The sequence below is a fragment of the Macrobrachium nipponense genome, chromosome 30 (assembly GCF_015104395.2).
Source record: "Macrobrachium nipponense isolate FS-2020 chromosome 30, ASM1510439v2, whole genome shotgun sequence".
NCBI lineage: Eukaryota > Metazoa > Arthropoda > Malacostraca > Decapoda > Palaemonidae > Macrobrachium > Macrobrachium nipponense.
Genome location: NC_087218.1, coordinates 52220227 through 52239440, shown reverse-complemented (window position 1 = coordinate 52239440; position 19214 = coordinate 52220227). Strand labels below are relative to the sequence as shown.

General features: G+C 34.9%; 2 long non-coding RNA genes across 2 annotated transcripts in view; one reads left to right on the top strand and one right to left on the bottom strand.

Moving 5' to 3' along the window:
* LOC135202070 (uncharacterized) overlaps positions 1-19214 on the bottom strand; it is a 74001-nt gene that overhangs the window by 42768 nt on the left and 12019 nt on the right. The gene's annotated exons all lie outside the window — the stretch shown is intronic.
* Positions 73-9859, top strand: LOC135202069 (uncharacterized). Its single transcript, XR_010311672.1, has 3 exons — positions 73-160; positions 7252-7392; positions 9693-9859. It is a non-coding gene; the product is annotated as an uncharacterized LOC135202069 (long non-coding RNA).

Genomic DNA, 19214 nt, shown 5'->3' with positions numbered 1-19214 from the left:
AATAAAGAAAACGTAACCCACAGGCAGAAATAAAAAACTTGGTGAGTTAGTATTTGTTGCTTAAGCGACCATTCCTCACTCTATGTGGAATTTGCGCTTTGCTTTGCATCACTGCGTGCCATCGACTTTTCGTGCCAATGTTCTTCTTATCAATTTACATGTGAGTTTGCCATTGGTTTATAATCAGCATTTTGATGGTATATAGGTATAAAAATGTGTAGGCAAAATTCAAAGTGCCCCATTAGTAGTGCCTAAGTTCCAGTGTCTTGAAGTACCTAATAGGTATTTGCCTGGAAGACGACCTCATAGGTAACACCATCCAAGCACTTAACAGGCAATATTTGGTGGGTATTTGGTATTAAGGCTGCACCATTATCTATATTTGTTCCGTCCTAGGATAGGATAATAAGGGCACTGTCTACCAGACAGTTTCATAGGATACGTTAGGATAACTAGACTAGTGGGAAAATCTTGTCAAGCGGCTGGATTAATGTTTGGAGAAATTTCCTGTAATGCCTGAATTTAAGTGAATAAAGTGTCACAGTAATAAAAATGATAATTTTGGTGTTTTATAGCATTATAAATTATTTTAGGCCAAGCCTATAGCCTATATCAGGTTTTATTCCTTATTGCCTAAGTTGTATGGTAGTAATGAAGGCCATAGTTAAGCAAGGTAGATCTAGGTAATAACACTGCATTAGATATTTCTTTGGAAATTAGTTTCCTATAGTATTTGGGTTGCTTATTCAAAACTTAGTTATTTTTTGGGGAGTCGACTCTGATTAACCGCCAGGGTCTAGTAATAAACACCGTAAAATACATTAGATGCCCCATTCCCAAATGGCTTTTGTATTCGTGGGACCGTTTCTTCCAGTCCATGCGGAGTTATTGCCCTGAATTACCTTTAGCTATTACTGGAATTTCAAATGGAAAATTCACCCTATTTTTATTGTTTTGCAGTCTTATTTTGATGGATTTGGCACCGTTACAAAGGAGAAAGGCACTAACATATTACATATATATGTAACGTTTATTGATCTTACTCAAGATTGCAGTTTTAATCAGCACAATAAAACATTTTGTTGCCTATAAGAGAAAGTATGAAACATGTTATTCCCGGGGTCATGGTTTGAACTGAATTCATTTTTACCTTGTAATCGGTAGTTTTATCCTTACTGCCATCACAACTGAAACTCCACAGTGTTTATTTGATTGTAATTATACACATTATTGGTCTTGATCCTCCAAGTTGCACTTGAACCATGATGCTGTTCCTGGTTCCTAAGCGCTCACTCCAGAAACAGTTAAAAGCTTTATTATTCCCTTTATTGATTACATTACTCATTATTTAGAGTAATTTTACTTTGTTACTTCAAAATGTTTATTTAATTCATGCCTATTATCCCTTTTTTGCAACCAAATTACCCCGAAAAATGAGATTTCTAAAGTAGACACTATCCAATGTTTCTAACCTTGTCGTACATCTGGCTGCTGAAAACCACCGCGGAGCAGACGACGATTAGTGGATTATATTTTTTTTATGCTAGCACTTTTCATTGATTTAAGTATATTAGTATTTTATTTTTTTTTTTATAACTGTATGCCAGAAATAAATGTAACCTTTAATGTTTGCATGCTAAGAATGGCAAAATCATCGTTGCCACATTAGTGGAGCTTCACATACGCCGATGCATTATCATAAACGGTTTCCATGAATTCTAGTTGTCATAGTAATGCAATAATGATAAGATTGCTTTAATATTTATGTATATATACTTCATATACATAGGCTTATTTCACCAATTTCCACGTTTGTGTAAGTCTTATACCCATTTGGAGGGTGAACACACAACAATTGGCAACAGAGAGAGAGAGAAGGGAAGGTGAAGGAAGGAAGGACGGGTGGCGGTGGAGGGGGGGGGGGGGGGGGTAGTTGGAGCTTTTTACTGCTGTGTTCATATCCATTTCTGGATAATAGTTTTTGTCTTTTGGTACAAGGACAAGTGTCTTTATTCTTTATGATTAGTGATTCAAGATACCCATATAAATTACGGCACTGGTGTAATACACTATAGCAAAGTCTCGTTTTGATATGAGTGTTTGTTACAGAAATATTGCCAAAAAATGTGCTTGCATTCTCTGAAACCCATAGTAGGTATGCTGCTTAGTTGTCAATAAAGTTTTTTGTAATAAAGTATTTTTTACAAGGTAGCTATTGTATAAATTTGTATTTTTCTCAATCAAAATATATGCTCCTCAAAATTTTACATATTTATGATGATTTATTTGAAAATATTAATTTAAAAAGTAAAACTCAATTCCTGACTCTGCGACTTGCTGGTCATTGCAAATTACGGCCCCATTAATTTTTTATAGGTGCGAAAACAGACAGAGGCTGAGGGAGCGAAAGCGATTGCGTCACACTACGGCGGTAATCCGGCAGTAAAACATCTTATCATTTATCCATAAAGTAAATAATAGATATTTATGCGCATTATGATTATAACAATTTCATAAATAGCTGATAACAATCTGCATGAATAAGTGGCAAACTGTTCTGCAAGAAAGTTGAGTATAGCAATTCATTTACAATAGGTACGAAAGTCAAGATGTCGTTAAGTCAAAATACAGGACTTAAAAGAACGTTCTAATTCTGAAAAAAAAAATAATTACTTAAAATTTGAGTCGGGAATAGTTACTTTTTTAAATAACGAATATTTTTAAATTAATCATCATAAATATGTAAAATATTGATGTACTATTTATTTAAATAATTATCTTGTACACGCCTCGTCGTCGTCGTCGTCGTCGTCTACCAAAACAGTAGTTTCCTTAACGTTGTGGCCAGGGACCGTTTTTCAGATTGTTGTGATGAAAGTGCCCCAGCGTCTATGGGTACAAGTGGTGTGCGGATTTATCACAGGAAATGGGAAGCTTTGTTGACACAAGTGACTCCGCAAACATCGAGATGGCGTCTATCTTTCAAGCTATTTAATCGTAAGTAAAAATTTCGAAAGCGTTTTTGGTGAAGTTTGCACTGCGTTGGCCACCCTTTCACTACCCTCTGTTTAATCTTAAAAATTTGGCCTTAATTTCTAAACTTTGGAGAAAATACTTGCTTTGAAAGGAAAGTAGAGGTCTTCAGCTGTGTCTCTCACAACAAGAAGTCGCGACTGATGACCATCTCCGGTGCAGACCGCGTTAAAAGTACTTTTTCGGAGGGTGTCCAGCTGTGACCGTCGGTGTGTTGGGCCAGTCCATGCGGTTGTTTTACCCTATAGGCCCTTGTGTGGCTTATTCCATATGAATAGATTTTATTTTCAGAATAAAATAATAATAATAAAAAAATAGTGTGGAATTTTTTTCAGAAAAGGAAAACTTTGGGCGACTTGCTCAAGGATTACAGAAGACAATGGTAGCTCAAACTCGCTGATCCGTGGAATTGGTAACCCTACCATGAAATTTTCTGTCTGAAAGATTCCTTTTGAAAGTGTATGTGAATCTGTGTATGTCAGCCTTTACGTGCCATTCTTCGTCTCGTCAGTTTGCGAGTTTGCCATTGGTTTGTTAGCTTTTAGATGGTATAAAGGTATGAAGATAATAAATATGCAAAATTGGAAGTGCCCATTGCTAGTGTTAAAGTTCCCAGTGTTTAAAGTAATTTTTCCAAAAGCGACCATAGGAAACACTAGCCAAGCACTTCAAGGTAATATTTGGTGGGTATTTGGTATTCAATCTGCACCATTAGCTATATTTTTTTCGCTCTCTGATAGGGTGATTAGGGGACTGTCTACCAGGCAGTGTTTTTCAAAGGATAGGTTAAGTTAGGATGCCCAACCTTAACTTTGTTGCTAGGTGTTACCTGACGGAGAGGGTTTTTCTCCATGGAACCACCACCAGAGCTTATCTAGGGTGCCATTAATCATTGAACCCTAACCCCCTCTCCCACATTAATGTAGCCAGATCTAGAGAATTGGCTCAGAACTTACTGTGTAAATTAAGACGGGGCATTATTTCACTTTTAAATGTACAACTTGCAATGCATTTTTATTTGTTTTGTTTTGGCCTTTAAGTTAACTCAACCAGCTCATTTACAAATTTGGTGCTAAACTTTTCCACAGATTTGTATATACTACCAAGATATCTATCAATGAATGCTGTTACCTGCTTGGACATTTCGTAGACAGGAGTGGGAGTTGTTGATTGGATTTTATCCCAGTGTATTGTGGGTAAGATGGCTAGCTTATGTGAAAACATCTCTCGCCAAGGATTACAGAAGACAACGGTAAGCTCAGACTCGCTGATCCATGGAATTGGTAACCCTACCATGGAATTTTCTCAGTAGGAAAGTAGATTCCATTTTGAAAGTGTACATGAATCTGTGTACATGGTGTCAGCCTTTACGTGCCATTCTTTGTCTCGTCAGTTTACATGCGAGTTTGCCATTGGTTTGTTAGCTTTTAGATGGTAGTGTTCAAGTACCAGTGTCTTAAAGTAATGTTTTCCCAAAAGACGACCATATGGAACACTAGCCAAGCACTTCAGGTAATATTTGGTGGGTATTTGGTATTCAATCTGCACCATTATCTATATTTCGTCCTCGGATAGGGTGATTAGGTCACTGTCTACCAGGCAGTGTTTCATAGGATAGGTTAAGTTAGGATGCCCAACCTTAACTTGTTGCTATGTGTTACCTGACGGAGAGGGTTTTTCTCCATGGAATCACTACCAGAGCTTATCTAGGGTGCCATTAATCATTGAACCCCAACCCCCTCTCCCACATTAATGTAACCATATCTAGAAATTGGATATCAGAACTTACTGTGTAAATTGAGACGGCATTATTTCACTTTTAAATGCACAACGTGGCAATGGCGTTTTTATGCTTTGCCCTTTGTCAACTTAACCAGCTCAGTACAACACTTATGCTAAACTGTCACAGATTTGTATGTACTACCAAGATATTTATCAATGAATGCTGTTACCTGCTTGGACATTTCGTAGACAGGGATGGGAGCTGATTGGATTGTATCCCAGTGTATTGTGGGTAAGAATGGCTAGCTTATGTGGAACATCTTTTGCCATTTTCAATAGGAAATGTTAATACATTGTTAATGCTGAAACCTGATTGGTTCATTTGCTTCAGTTTCACCAGTTATATGGGATTTTGGAATTAATGCTGCGCTTGAAAAACCCTAGTATCATTTCTTAGTCGGTATTTCTGTTGTGAACCATGATTATATTTTGAAGTGAAAGTATGATTTTCTTATTAGTGCATTTCTTGACGTTCATTTTTACAAGGTAGTAGGGTAGGCCTAAATGTAGATACTTGAGCCCTCTTATATCCTGCAATTATGGGGGACCACAATGAGATTCCAGGATTTTTGGTTGGGGTAGAATACGAAAGTAGAATACAGGGAGGTATGTTTGCAAGTGCTGATAGTAAACAAGGGAGGCTTTATTTTACTTTATAAAGCCCATAATTTAAACTAATGTCAAGTAGTACCTGTAATAATTATTCTTGTTTAATGACTTGGATTTTGAAACCTAACCAAGCTACTAATTGATGAATGGGCTTGATAAGGCGAAACTTTATTCTTGTTTATGATTAGCTGTATTACTTTTTTCATGCATTCAGATAAGCTAACAGATGGTGCCTGGTATGCTATTATCTATACAAAGCAATAGACAATAGCATGCTTAAGCAAATGGAATCTGAACTAGCATTAGACTGTGTCTAAGTGATGGATAGTGTTGTTAAGGTATAGGAATTCTTAATAATGCCAGATACCCTCACTACATTATGCTGTTGCCCAAAGTGCGGAGTTAATTTAATTAGATGTTTATGCTGTGAGGCAGTTGATGGTAAAAAGGTTTCAACCACAAGTTTTTGTTGTGTACATGTAAAGGTCTTGTATTTTGAAAGGAAATTTTTTAATACTATGAACATTGCTGCTTTTTTAAGACAGCTTTTGAGGTGTGTTATTTCTTTTGGTGTAATTAATGGCATGTCTTGCAGAATTCATGGCTAGGTATGTAGCGTTCTGGTTATATGCTATTAACCAGCAGGTACACTATGTAATTTCTGCTTCAAGACAGTTAATTTTCTTCCTTGCTTTCTGTTACTATACCTCTGTTAATATCCTCTTTCTTCCATCTTATTTTCCACCCTCTTCAAGAATTGTTTCACAGTGCAACTGCAAAGTTTTCCTCCTGTTAAAACTTCATTTCCTCTCAATTTTACTTTCAGCGCTGAATAACAACATAGCCCAGTGCTTGGCACCAAGCATAAATCTCATATTCCAATTCCTTGCTTTATCTGGTTGTTAATGGTACATTGCGTCAGCATTGTGAGGCATGTTACTTAGTGCATCAACCATTGTATGTCTTTTTAATAAAGGTAGGTAGTTGGTTAATGTGGATTTTCTTAGCAATGTTCACTTCAGGGTGTTATGTCCTTGCCTACAGGAGTTAGGATAGAAAAGAAGACTTTAGCCATGAGACAACTCTTTAGGAGGACGCACTGAAAATCAAACCAGTGGGCAGAAGGGACTCTTTAACCTTGGCAGGCAACCCCTCTAAGCTTGTTCTACAATCTTGGACTGTACCATAGGCATTGTACCGTGTCCTTCCATGGTGTTTGGTTTGAATGCCCTTGCCAGAGGGTATAACAGGCATTTATCTTTTCATTCACTTAACTGACTTTTCGATATGTGAAGGGCAGGCTGGTGAGAAAGTTGCTTGGTGGAATATCAGAAAAGTGTCCTTGTGTATGCCTAATATCTTAATTCAGTGTTTTATCTATAAATCCATCCTGGTGTCCCCGGCCCTCCCCCCACCCACCCCCCCTCCCCTCCCCCAACAGTTGTTGTTGCGAAACTGGTGGATTTCTTTTGCTTGATTGAGCTTGAAAAAGGGGCGATCGTGTACTCTTGCGATGAAGAATGTCTTTCCAATATGAGCTTTCCGATTTGGTAGGTTGATGACATTTATTTCTTACCGGACCACAGTAAAGAGAGAGAGAGAGAGAGAAAGGGGGGGGGGCGGTCATTTTAGAATACTTTCCTCGAAAGTTCCTCACATTAAAGTAATGGATTCCCACTGAAGTTCATAAATTTATTTTACGTACATGAAGTGCAAAAGGTTTAGAATTTACAAATTGTTTATATTAGGTTTTCTTGTTAAGCTTAAGATTTTCCAGTTATCGATTAATGTACTTTATATATTCAGTAAAATTGTTGTATTTTCCAGATGTGATGCAGGAGAAGAAAGTACAGTTTGAAACAGATTGGGTCAAGTGTGTGTGAATTTTTTTACGAGCGATTCGGAGGTACGAGCATTCTTATGAGCTACGCTTTAAAGGGCGAACTAGATTATGCTCCCATATTCAATGTAAGTACATTTTGGGTTTATTAAGATTTGGTTTTCATTTAGTGGAGTGCTACGTACTGTTTGTTTTCTCATTTTTGAGTACTAACTAGTTTCTAGATCCCTTTAAATCTAGGTATGTTAATGTAAAAATTTCGAGATCCTTTTTAAATGTAGGCATGTTAATACATGAATTCGAAAATGATTTTCAAAATAAAGGTATGTTAGTACATGAATTTCGATATACTTTTAAAATGTAGGTGTTAAATATGATCTCGAGACCATTTTCAATTGTATGGATGTTAATACATGAATTCGAGATCCTTTTCAAATGTAGGCATGTTAATTATTCAAATATATGTATGTTAATAAATTAATTTCCAGTTACTTTTCAAATGCAGGTATATTAATACATGAATTTTGAGATCCTTTTCTAATGTAGGTATGCTAAAACATGAATTTAGAGACCCGTTTCAGATGCAGGTATATTAATACACGAATTTTGAGATCTTTTTAAATGTATGTATGTTAATAAATGATTTTGGGATCCTTTTCATATATGTATGTTAATGATTGAGATCCTTTTCAAACACATGTATGTTAATACATGAATTTCGAGGCCCTTTTCAAATGTTGGTATATTAATACATGAATTTCGAGATCCTTTTCAAATGTAGGTATGTTTATACATGAATTTCCAGTTCCTTTTCAAATGTAGGTATGTTAATACATGGATTTAGTTCCTTTTCAAATGTAGGTATATTAATACATGAATTTCGAGACCCGTTTCAGATGCAGGTATATTAATACATGAATTTAGAGATCCTTTTCAAATGTATGTTAATAATATTTGGAGATCCTTTTCAAATGTAGGTATATTAATAGTACATGAATTTCGAGGCCCTTTTCAAATGTACGTATGTTAATACATGAATTTCGAGACCCTTTTCAAATGTAGTATTGTAATGAATTTCGAGATGCTTTTCACATATAGGCATATTGTACAATAAATTTTGAGATAAATTTCAAATGTAGGTATGTTAATACATGAGTTTAGTCCCGTTTCAAATGTAGTGATGTTAGTTCATGAATTTAGTAACTATTCAAATGTATGTTAATCCATATTACATTAATGTACATATTTGTAGCACATTGCTCTTATAGCTTTAAAACCACTAAATTTTTTGAGATTGAGGGCTCATTTTTCTGGTTAAATGTGAAGGTGATGATTCCATAGTGTATAATAAATTGTAAACTTAGGTTTGCTGTTGTGTGTAGACATAAAGGATAGCCTAAATTTTGTAGTGCAGAAATACTGTAGCCTACACATTAGAAACAAGGTATAGGAAAACAAGGTATAGGATTTTGATGAAGGTCTTGTCAGTCTTGCTAAAGGTATTGAAAAGTAAATATGCACCATTAGATACTTTATACCTAGGCACGCAATCATTTGTGTATCTTTGGACTTATCACTTCAAGTAATCAAAATAAGAAGGTCGATGAGTTAAGACAGTAGCACTACCCTCCAATTATTTAAAGGACATTTTATTAACTTTTGAATTAATTTATGCTCAAGGTGCTTGACGTATGTCAAAAGTAATTGTTAATATTTCATGGATAAGAATTGGAACTTTTTATGTATGCGGTAATTTTATATTTTCATATTGTACATTTATTGGCCCCATTATTAAAATTGAACTAAGATAATATAGTAGTAATTAATTTGTATAGTAATTTTACTTGAAATTGCTGGTTCCTTTTATTTCTTATGATAGGCAATTTGTCAGTTTCAGTAATACAAAAATTTTATTGGTTCCTTAAATTTATGAAGGTAATTTTGTCAGTGTCAGGAATACAATACTGTCATGTGTTGTATAGGCTTTTCGTATGTAGTTTGTGCATTGTATACTTGTCACTTTCTGTGCTAAATGTAAATAAGATTGGTTCTCTCAAGCTGTCAAAAATGAGAGCCGTTTGTCATAGATGATTCAGTTTGGTAATTTTTAGAGTGCTATGTGCTTGCTAACTGACTAGACGACATTTCATGCTGGTTTTCAGGACTCTCTGTCTACAGACATTACTAGTAAGAGTTATGAAATTTATTTTGCCAACAGAATCAGCCAGGGCAAGAGATTTTAGTTTTAAAACTAAATTCCTCTTGCCATGAATGTTGGTTAAATTACTTTTCATACCTCTTTAGTATGTCAGCAGTCAGTCCTGAAAACACAGCATGTGTCGTCAGTCAGAGGACAAAAAAGAGTTGAACAGTACTGAACCCAATTTTGATTGTTTACGAATTAACATTAAACCTTTTTTTATTTCAGATTGGTTGGCAACTACCGGAAGCGGACAGGCTCCCAAAGAAGAGCACAGATTAGTTAGCAAATGGCGGAAAAGCACCTGGAGAAGAGAGAAAGCTTAGCCAAGAAGAGACTCCTATTTATTAAGCCGGTAAAGATAAAATCTGCCAGACAGGAGAGAGCAATTTTATTAAACTATAACGGATCAAAACAAAAGGTTGGAGAGTTTGGCACTCATAGTAATCGTCAGCTCTGGTAGCTTTTGCTGACTTGTACCTCATTCTCCTCTGATTCCCATCAGTCGATCTTCACTTAACCCCTGTACCTAATTCTCCTCTGATTCATCAGCAATTCTTCACTTAACCCTGTTGCTTCCTCTTCCTTCCTGACGACTTTAATAGCAATCAGTATTTACTTCCTACGACCAGTAATGGTTTTTCTTCTTTAATCTTGCTACCACAATCTGCCGGATTAAGAAAAAAAAAGTGTAATAAACTTTAGTGGCAGTGTACTGTTTAATTGGTCTGCTGACCTTGCTAGCCAGAGCAACGAAACAGATTTTGCCAACAGATAAGTCATGACGAGTAATTTAGCTAAAAATAAATTACTCCTGTCACGACTGGATCTGTTGGCAAAATCAATTTCATTACTCTGGGCTAGCAATGTCAGCATACAGTCAGTCTGTCAATCCTGAAAACTCTCATGAAAAGAAAGCGAAGGGACCTGCAGGCACAAACTTCTGTAATTATCATACTGAATCATTGATGGCAAACCGCTCTCATTTTTGACAGCTTGAGAAGACACCTCTACATATAGCAAAAGACTAGAGATGTTATAGAAAAAAAACAAAACTTTGTATACAATAGTACATAAACTATGAAAAGCCTATATATAGGATATGACAGTATTGTATTTATGGAGTGAAGGACAAAATTACCTTACATAAACGATTTAAGGAACCCATTTAGAATTTTATCTCAAATTATGATAAAGGTCCAATTACAATGAAACAAAATTACAATCTGAATTCATACCATATAAAGATTTAAGGAACCAATTTACAATTCTCATAAAGAAAAGACTGCATTTATTATTCTCTACCTTTAATATCAAATTTCAATAAAAAAAATTATAACCAATATATTTTACCATAAAATTAACACTTTTTATCCATTAAAGAAATTGCTTTTAACATACGTAGGTTCACGCACCTTGAGCATATTTTAATTTGAAAAGTGAATACGTACCGGTAATGTCAGCAGTCATTCTTCACACTACTATTAGTCTTTCTCGTAGTCGGTCATTTCACAGAAAACTTGTTTTCTCTCAATCCGGTAACCACCTTCAGTAACTTGGATAACATAAACTGGAAAACTAAAAATAAGATTATTTCGGTCAACAAAATCCTGCAAATTCTACAGCAGTGCAGAGGTATAGACTATGCATTATTAGTAAATAAAACAGACTTTGACCATTAATTGTAATTGAAATAGACTTGGTGAATTATTTGTGATAAATAAAAATAAACCTTGACCATTATTTGTAAATAAGACGGACTTTGCCCTTTAAATGTAATTAAAATACTTTTGCATTACTTGTAACTAAAAAGTTTTTGACCATTACTTGTAAATAAAACACTGTGCATAATTTGTAAATACAATGACTTTGACCATTACTTGCAAATACACTTTGATCATTATTTGTAAATTAAACACTGTGCATTATTTGTAAATAAATGAAACACTTTGACCACTATTCGTAATAAAACAAGCAACCTCTAGTAAGATATTAAAAATATAGTTTTCGTGCTAAGCACTAACATCAATTAGTTACATATTACAAGTCCTACCTACTCCCTTCTCATGTTACAGCCACGTCCAGCATCTCAGTTTATCAATTTGTTTACATAACACAAGTCCTTCTCATGTAACAGCCGCGTCCAGCATCTCAGTTTGAGTATTTGATCGCATTCTCCCTGAAACCGTTTATTGAAGAAAATTACTTTCACACATCAAGGCTTGTGATTCTCTACCGCATATCAAGAATTCTCTATATACGGTTGATAATGTTTCTGACTAGTGTATATGAAGCGCTACATACTTAATCTGCAGGTTAGTAACTATGCAAATTAGTCAATAGAGCAAATAAAATTTCCAATGAAAGAATATCACTATAATATAATCAAACCATTCAACATCTAACACCCCAGAACTTCTATATCTGTAGCATTTGCCTTGGCAAATGTTCGAATAATCACAATAATATAGCAATTGAAATTTCCATCGAAAGAATACCACTATGTAATTAAACATCTAACCCTCAGAACTTATATATATGTAGCATTTGCCTTAGTAAATGTTCAAGTAATCACGTTAATATAGCAAATTAAATTTCCATTGGAAAATTATATATAATTAATCATCTAACCCCCTCAGAACTTACATATCTGTAGCATTTGCCTTAGCAAATGTTCGAATAATCACATTGATATAGCAAATAAAATTCCTATTGGAAAAATATCACTATGTAATTAAACTAACGGCTACCCTCACAGAACTGATACATCTGATTTTTTCCCCAGTATCCCCACATCAACGTGATACTGATACCCCTGGGAATTGTATAACCCCTTCGTAAGTACCTTTGCCAGGTTACATCTGCCCGGATTACTGGTGAATTAGCATATAAAGTCAGAGGGGAAATTATCATACCGTGTCTAGTTGCAAGTTCAGCTGTTAAACAGTCTCTCGCAATACTGGGATCGATCATTTCGAATTTTGTTTCAATATTAGCCTCCAGTTTGGATATTTTGATATATGGATTTTAAAATTAGTGGCATAATCGTATTACCTTCATTTTTCTCCACTTGAAAGTTCCATCGATCTAGTTGATCTGAAAGTATACTACAATATTAGCCCTCAGATTTGGATACTTACGAATATGCTTTGCCATAGTAAAGATAATGAAAATCTTTAAATCTGAGGGCTAATTGTAATATAATTTCAGATAAACTAGATCAATGGAACTTGCAAGTGTGGAAAATTAAGTAAATACGATTATGCTTTGCCATAGTAAAGATAATGAAAGTCTTTAAATCTGAGGGCTAATTGTAATATAATTTCAGATCAACTAGATCATTGGAACTTGCAAGTGTGGAAAAATTAAGGCAATACGATTATTCTTTGCCATAGTAAAGAGAATGAATTACATTAATTTTCCATACTTGCAAGTTCCAATAATCTGGTTGATCTGAAATTATATAACAATTAGTCCTCAGATTTAAAGACTTTCATTATCTCTAATATGACAAAGCATAATCGCATTCCCTTAATTTTTCCACCCTTGCAAGTTCCATCGATCTAGTTGATCTGGAAGAATACTACAATATTAGCCCTCAGATATGGATACTTTCATTATCTTTACTATGACAAAGCATAATCGTATTACCTTAATTTTTCCCCAATTGCAAGTTCCATTGATTAGTTAATGAGTATATTACATTTCAACGCTTATTTTAACGTTACAATCCCTTGCACGAGATTTAAATTAAGTGGAAGTGAAGAGACCTATTAAAACTATTTCATAGTTTGTTCATTACCACAGTGGAATTTCCTCACTCCAATCGCACCAACTTGGAGTTACTCAAATACAAATCTGAGACAGATGAAGAAAAAAATCGCATTCATTGAACACCAATGAAATATAAACTCTCCCAATTTGGAAGGGGACGAAAAACCCACACAGCTGGTAGGCAAAGCTACGAAATACGATCTAATTCTTAAAACAGCCGAAGCTCCGAAATTCCAAGCTTTAGAGACAAAGTAAACATTGGAAATGTTGTTCGGCACAAAGAAATAAAAAAAATCGTTAACGTCCAAGGGAGATCTCGATTTACCATCGAGCAGCGCTGTTTTAATTCCCCCTTTCCATTCAAACGTACAAAACACACACGCACACGCATATATATAAAGAGATCTCTGCCTCACAATTCGCAGTATTACACGCCCAAAGAATCCTAGCTTTTCTTTTATTATAAAGATGGCTGAGGTTGGAACGAAACGCAAAGATGATAAAATATACTTTAGTGTTTTGTGAGGGTTCACCTACTAGTAAACTTGAACTCATTCTTATAGATGTTTCTTAGAAAACTTAAGGTTTTTTTTAACGCAATGTAATCAAATATACTAGTTTTTCTAGGTCTCGTCTAACCTGGATCTCATTCCTGAAGATAATTCTTTTAAGCTGGATCTCGTTTCTGAACATTTTTCTCTTAGAAAACTAAGTGTTTTTAACGCAAATATAATAAAATGCACTAGTTTTTCTTGGCATCATCTAAACTGGATCTCGTCCTAAATAGATTCACTTAGAAAAATAAGGATTTTTTAACGCAACGTAATGAAATATACTAGTTTTTCTAGGTCTCACCTAAGCTGGATCTCGTTCCTGAAAACGATTATCTTAGAAAACTATGGGTTTTAATCGCAATGTAATAAAATACACGAGTTTTTCTAGGTCTCGCCTAACTGGATCTCGTTCCTGAAGATGATCCTCCCAGACAACTAAGTTTCTTAACGCAAATATAATAAGTTATACTGGTTTTTCTAGGTCTCGCCTAAACTGGATCTCTTTCCTGAAGAGATGGTTTTGGAAAACAAAATTTTTTTTTTTTTTTTTATAAAATATGCTTGTTTTGCGAGGTCAATTAATTTTCAACTCTTACTGTATGGAAATGTATCAAATGCTTTAATGTATATTTCCTCAACATTTTTGTCAACACTGGCCTAATTACTATTATAAAGTTTTAATTTTCAACTAAATAGTATAATCCTCCATATATTATATGTATCTATGTAATATATATATTATATATATATATACTATATATTATATATATATATATATATGTAATATATATATATATCCATTATATATATATATATATATTGAATATATATATATATATATATATTATAATATATATATATATATATGATATATATATATATATATATATCATAGTAGTGCATATCATCAATAACATAAAATGGTTATATAGGCCCACAAATATATATACACAATTTCAACCTATCCCATTCCCTCGTCTTCATATCCTCTATCTAGAAATTAAACGCCTCCGTGGCTTGATCGGTATGGTCTTGGCCTTCCACTTCGGTGGCCGCGAGCTCGATTCCCGGGCATTCCATTGAGGAGTGAGAGATGTGTATTTCTGGTGATAGAAGTTCACTCTCGACGTGGTTCGGAAGTCACGTTAAGCCGTTGGTCCCGTTGCTGAATAACCACTGGTTCCATGCAACGTAAAAACTCCATACAAACAAACAAACTTCATACATAAGATTTAAATTGGATCAAACTACCATGAACAAATATGTCATTTGTGTTGAAAATCTATTAACTATAATACTTTCATTTCTGTTTCAAATATTTTCTCAGCTAAAACATTCTAATGGCAATTAAGTGGATCAAATGCAGATTATTAATACCATTAGAATGGATCAAATCCGATCACTATAGTCAACAACAGCACGTGTCAGTAAAAAATAAATAAGGACCGCTATAATCATCAGCAGCACATGTCAATTATTGTGAAAAAAAAAAAATACCGCTACGGCGAGAAAATCTATTTTGACCACCATAAGATTAAAGTTTAGCTACAAAGGGAATTTCAACTCTGGGGGCCGGTGGTAGGGGGTACCCAAGCATCTGACTGGGGTCCCTGGGCCCCCTTATAGCGACGCCACTAACGTCTGTGTAGGCTAATAAATGCATCAAAGTCTTCTATCCCTGTTGCTAATCCAGTAACCTAATGAATAGCGACTGTTTTCTCAACGTTTACAAGAGTTAAAAGGCTATCATGTTTGTCATTTACAGACAGAAAAAAATAGTAGTTAAGACTTCTCAGAACTCACCCAACCTTCATTTAAATGACGGCACTGCTTTTGTGACCAAGGGTACAAAAGATGAGATTCCGCAGCCACGAGTAGAACTAATTTGGAGATGAATGTCGTATTCACAATTAAATACTTCGAGGTAGAAGTTGTCAGTCATATAAGAGGTTGGTACTTAATTTAGCTGCAGTTACTAAGTTTTGTTTTTTCTGGTTAGTAACTCTAGAGACTTTTCACCTCACAGGTAAGTTTGCTTTTGAAGGACGACAGATCAAAGGCGATGCGTCACTCACTCGAAAAGCATATTCTGTACTTAAGTGGAATTCTTGTTAAGTGATAAGTAATGCATAAAAGAAGGCGAAAAAATTGTTGTAAGTCTTAGGAAAGGACATTAGATCTTGTGTAACTCCTTAGAGGATGAAGTGCTGTATCGTGAAACATGAATAACTCTTAAAGTATTCCTGTGCTCTTCACATAATAGTATCTGAAATCTATTTGAAATACCTATCAGCCTATGATTCCATTTGTTCTGCCTCATGTGATAGGATATGATTCCTTATTGTATGCAGAGATGCTCATATGATTTTTGTATTACGTCCGTTGTATATTCACATGCCTATGCTTTGTTCTCATCTCTGGCTCGAGTGTTGGCTTACCAATAAAGATACAGAGTAAAACCATCTTTAATTATTGCCCTACACCTATATGATTAACTTTGTGGTTGCAGCTGTACAAATTTTATAATGTTTACAACGGTCACATTATACTGTGAATTACTTCTAATAATTTTTCCTGGTATCCATTTCTCTGGGGTATGGCACGACCTGACAGTGACAGATAACGACCCCGAAGACCCTTTGGGGTCACCAACTAGAGACGATCTTAAATTCAAACCTCTAAGTATGGAGTTTTTCCTCATTTGGCTGGAACGTGTGACAGATCGTGATAATCAATCTGTAAGAATGCAATGATGCCTATTATAAAGGAGGCTTAAGCCTTTTTGATTGACTGGAGGCTGCTGAATCAACTTCCAACAATCGTTTCTCTAATAAGTTTCAGATTCCATTTTCTATCAACCATTTCTCAAATAAGCTTCAGATTCCATTTTCTATCAACCACCCAAAGTTTTTTTTTTTTTTTTTTTTTTTGCCAGTGTCATATAAATCTGATTTACAATTAAGTAGCCTGCCCTAACTTATAAGAAATATATATAAAAAACTATTTTGTTGCACGGAGAGAGTAAAATAATGGAAACTAAAGGTGCGTCCACACGTTCGAACAGTGTCCGACGGACATACATTGTTACCAATTAACAATTGTCTGCCGGTCTTTGCCTTGAGAGCCGAGTAAAAAGCAGTGGTTTACAACCTCATCTGGTACCACTGGTTATTGCCAGATCTACTTCCATCGTGTCAACGCTTATGACGTCATCCTGCTTCGCCTGTGATATGGTAACAATGTTGTCTATCGTATACTGTTCGACCGTGTGGACGCAGCTTAAAGAATGATTTGTAGGTAGCAAGAACAACAAGTATTTGGTTCATAATGAGAAAAGTTTGAGATCAGAAAATGCTGAGAGCGCCAAATAAAATAATAAAAAAAAGCTTGCAACATAAGCTCAGAGCAACAAAAACTCCAAAAGCGTTTACTGCAAATAGTATAAATGTTGCAATGGATTCTGAATACCTGAACGTTAAGCATGAAGGTACAATTACATCTTGAATAAGCCAGTGCTTGGAATGAGATTATTCTTGAAAGGTCAAAAAGTGACCTTTTCATAATAGTATTTAACATTTACGTGGAAAACGCTTAAACAAAAGTAATCATATATTTCGTAATAAATGGTCTATGACGATCATGTATCATTTATCTAAATATAATATAGGAAACGGGAATTTTAAAAAGTATTGTATTATGACTGCATCAGATTTTGTTGGGAAAATATAAACAAAACGACGGAGTTCTGATACCTAACTCTCATAGGGATGGCAATGTGTACACACACACGTACACACACACAACAACAACAACAACCACCACCACCTTGAAAACAAGGATACACGACAACTTACAGCTGCACCTTTCATTAGTAGAAAGCAAATGTTAGTTGTGGAAGGGAGGCTCAGTGAAACATGAAACAAAATACCATAGCATTACATGTAACACAGAGCTGAAAAAAGCGAAAATACCTGAAGTTCTCCAAAGAATCAAAATACAAAATAAAAATCACCAATAAATAAGTAACTAACTTAGCCAATACCTAACACATAAATCCACAAAATTTTGGAGTTTGAAAATAACTGAAGAACTCCAAAGACTAAGCATATAAGATAAAAATCATTAGTAAATAAGAAACTAAATTAGTCAATACCTAATACATAAGTCCACAAAATTTTGGAGTTTGAAAATACCTGAAGTTCTCCAAAGAATAAACATAAAAAATAAAAATTAGTAGTAAATAAAAAATAAAAATTAACAGTAAATAAATAACTAAACTAGCCAATACCTAATATCTAAGCCCACAAAATTTTAGAATTAATAAATGAAAATGGTAAAGATTCTGTAAATGAGGAAAACCTGCCAAAATCAGTTTTCTTAAATATATAGGACCTCATTCAGTAAATTACAACTCCTGAGAGAGAGAGAGAGAGAGAACAAGGAACAAAGAGAGAAAAAAGAACAATAACAATAAAAGTTTACATTTTAGCAAGGAAAATGATTATATACAATACACTGGAGGTTTCCCCCAATCTGAAAAAGTCCGCGATAGATCGCGAGGAGAGAGAGAGCGAGAGAGAGAGAGAGAGAGAGAGGAGAGAGAGAGAGAGAGAGAGAATTACCACCTAAGAATGACATGCTTTAATAAATAAGCAAAACCCTTGTGATAGTAATAAGGTAACCACCATGTATAAATTGCAGATAAGTAAATTTCAAGTTAACTATCTCTTGTGCTTGCAGTTGCTATGAACTGACTTTGCTTTTATGCCTTTGTAATGAGAGATCCCTACTTCAACACGGGTTCCAAATCCTATTCATATGGAACAAGCCCACCACAGGGACCATAGACTTTAAATTAAGCTTCCAAAGAATATTAACTTGTACATTAGGTATGAAGTAAGAGGTGGTAAAGGGAAATGCATAAAGAGGAGATCCCGCTTATCAAAAAAGCAAAAATTAAATAGAAATACTCGTATATTGAAATGGAAGGAGAATAGTATATTCCAGCATGACATCCTCTGTGGGAAGAGATTTTAGTATACCATGCCTACGGCCAACTGTCAAAGTAGGAACCACTGGGCTGACACTACTAATTACGTATGAAAATCCTAATGAAACGTGACATTGGAAAATGAATGTTATTAGCCTTGGTTGTAAGGTGTCCAGAAACAGCTGGCAAAGTGACCCAACCCAAGAAATATCAGGCAAAGAGACCCAACCATTAGTCCCATTCAAACAGTTGGACTGTTTCCATTATGAATGGAGATGCTGTTGATAAAATGACAAGTTATGTCCGCTAGGATATCTTACAACGTTCCAACTAAGTCTGACTGAGGTACTGACGATGGTTACCAAGAAACCTGCATCTCCATTTGTCATTAAAAGTGAACGTATAAAACAGGATGGTGAACTTGCTAAATTC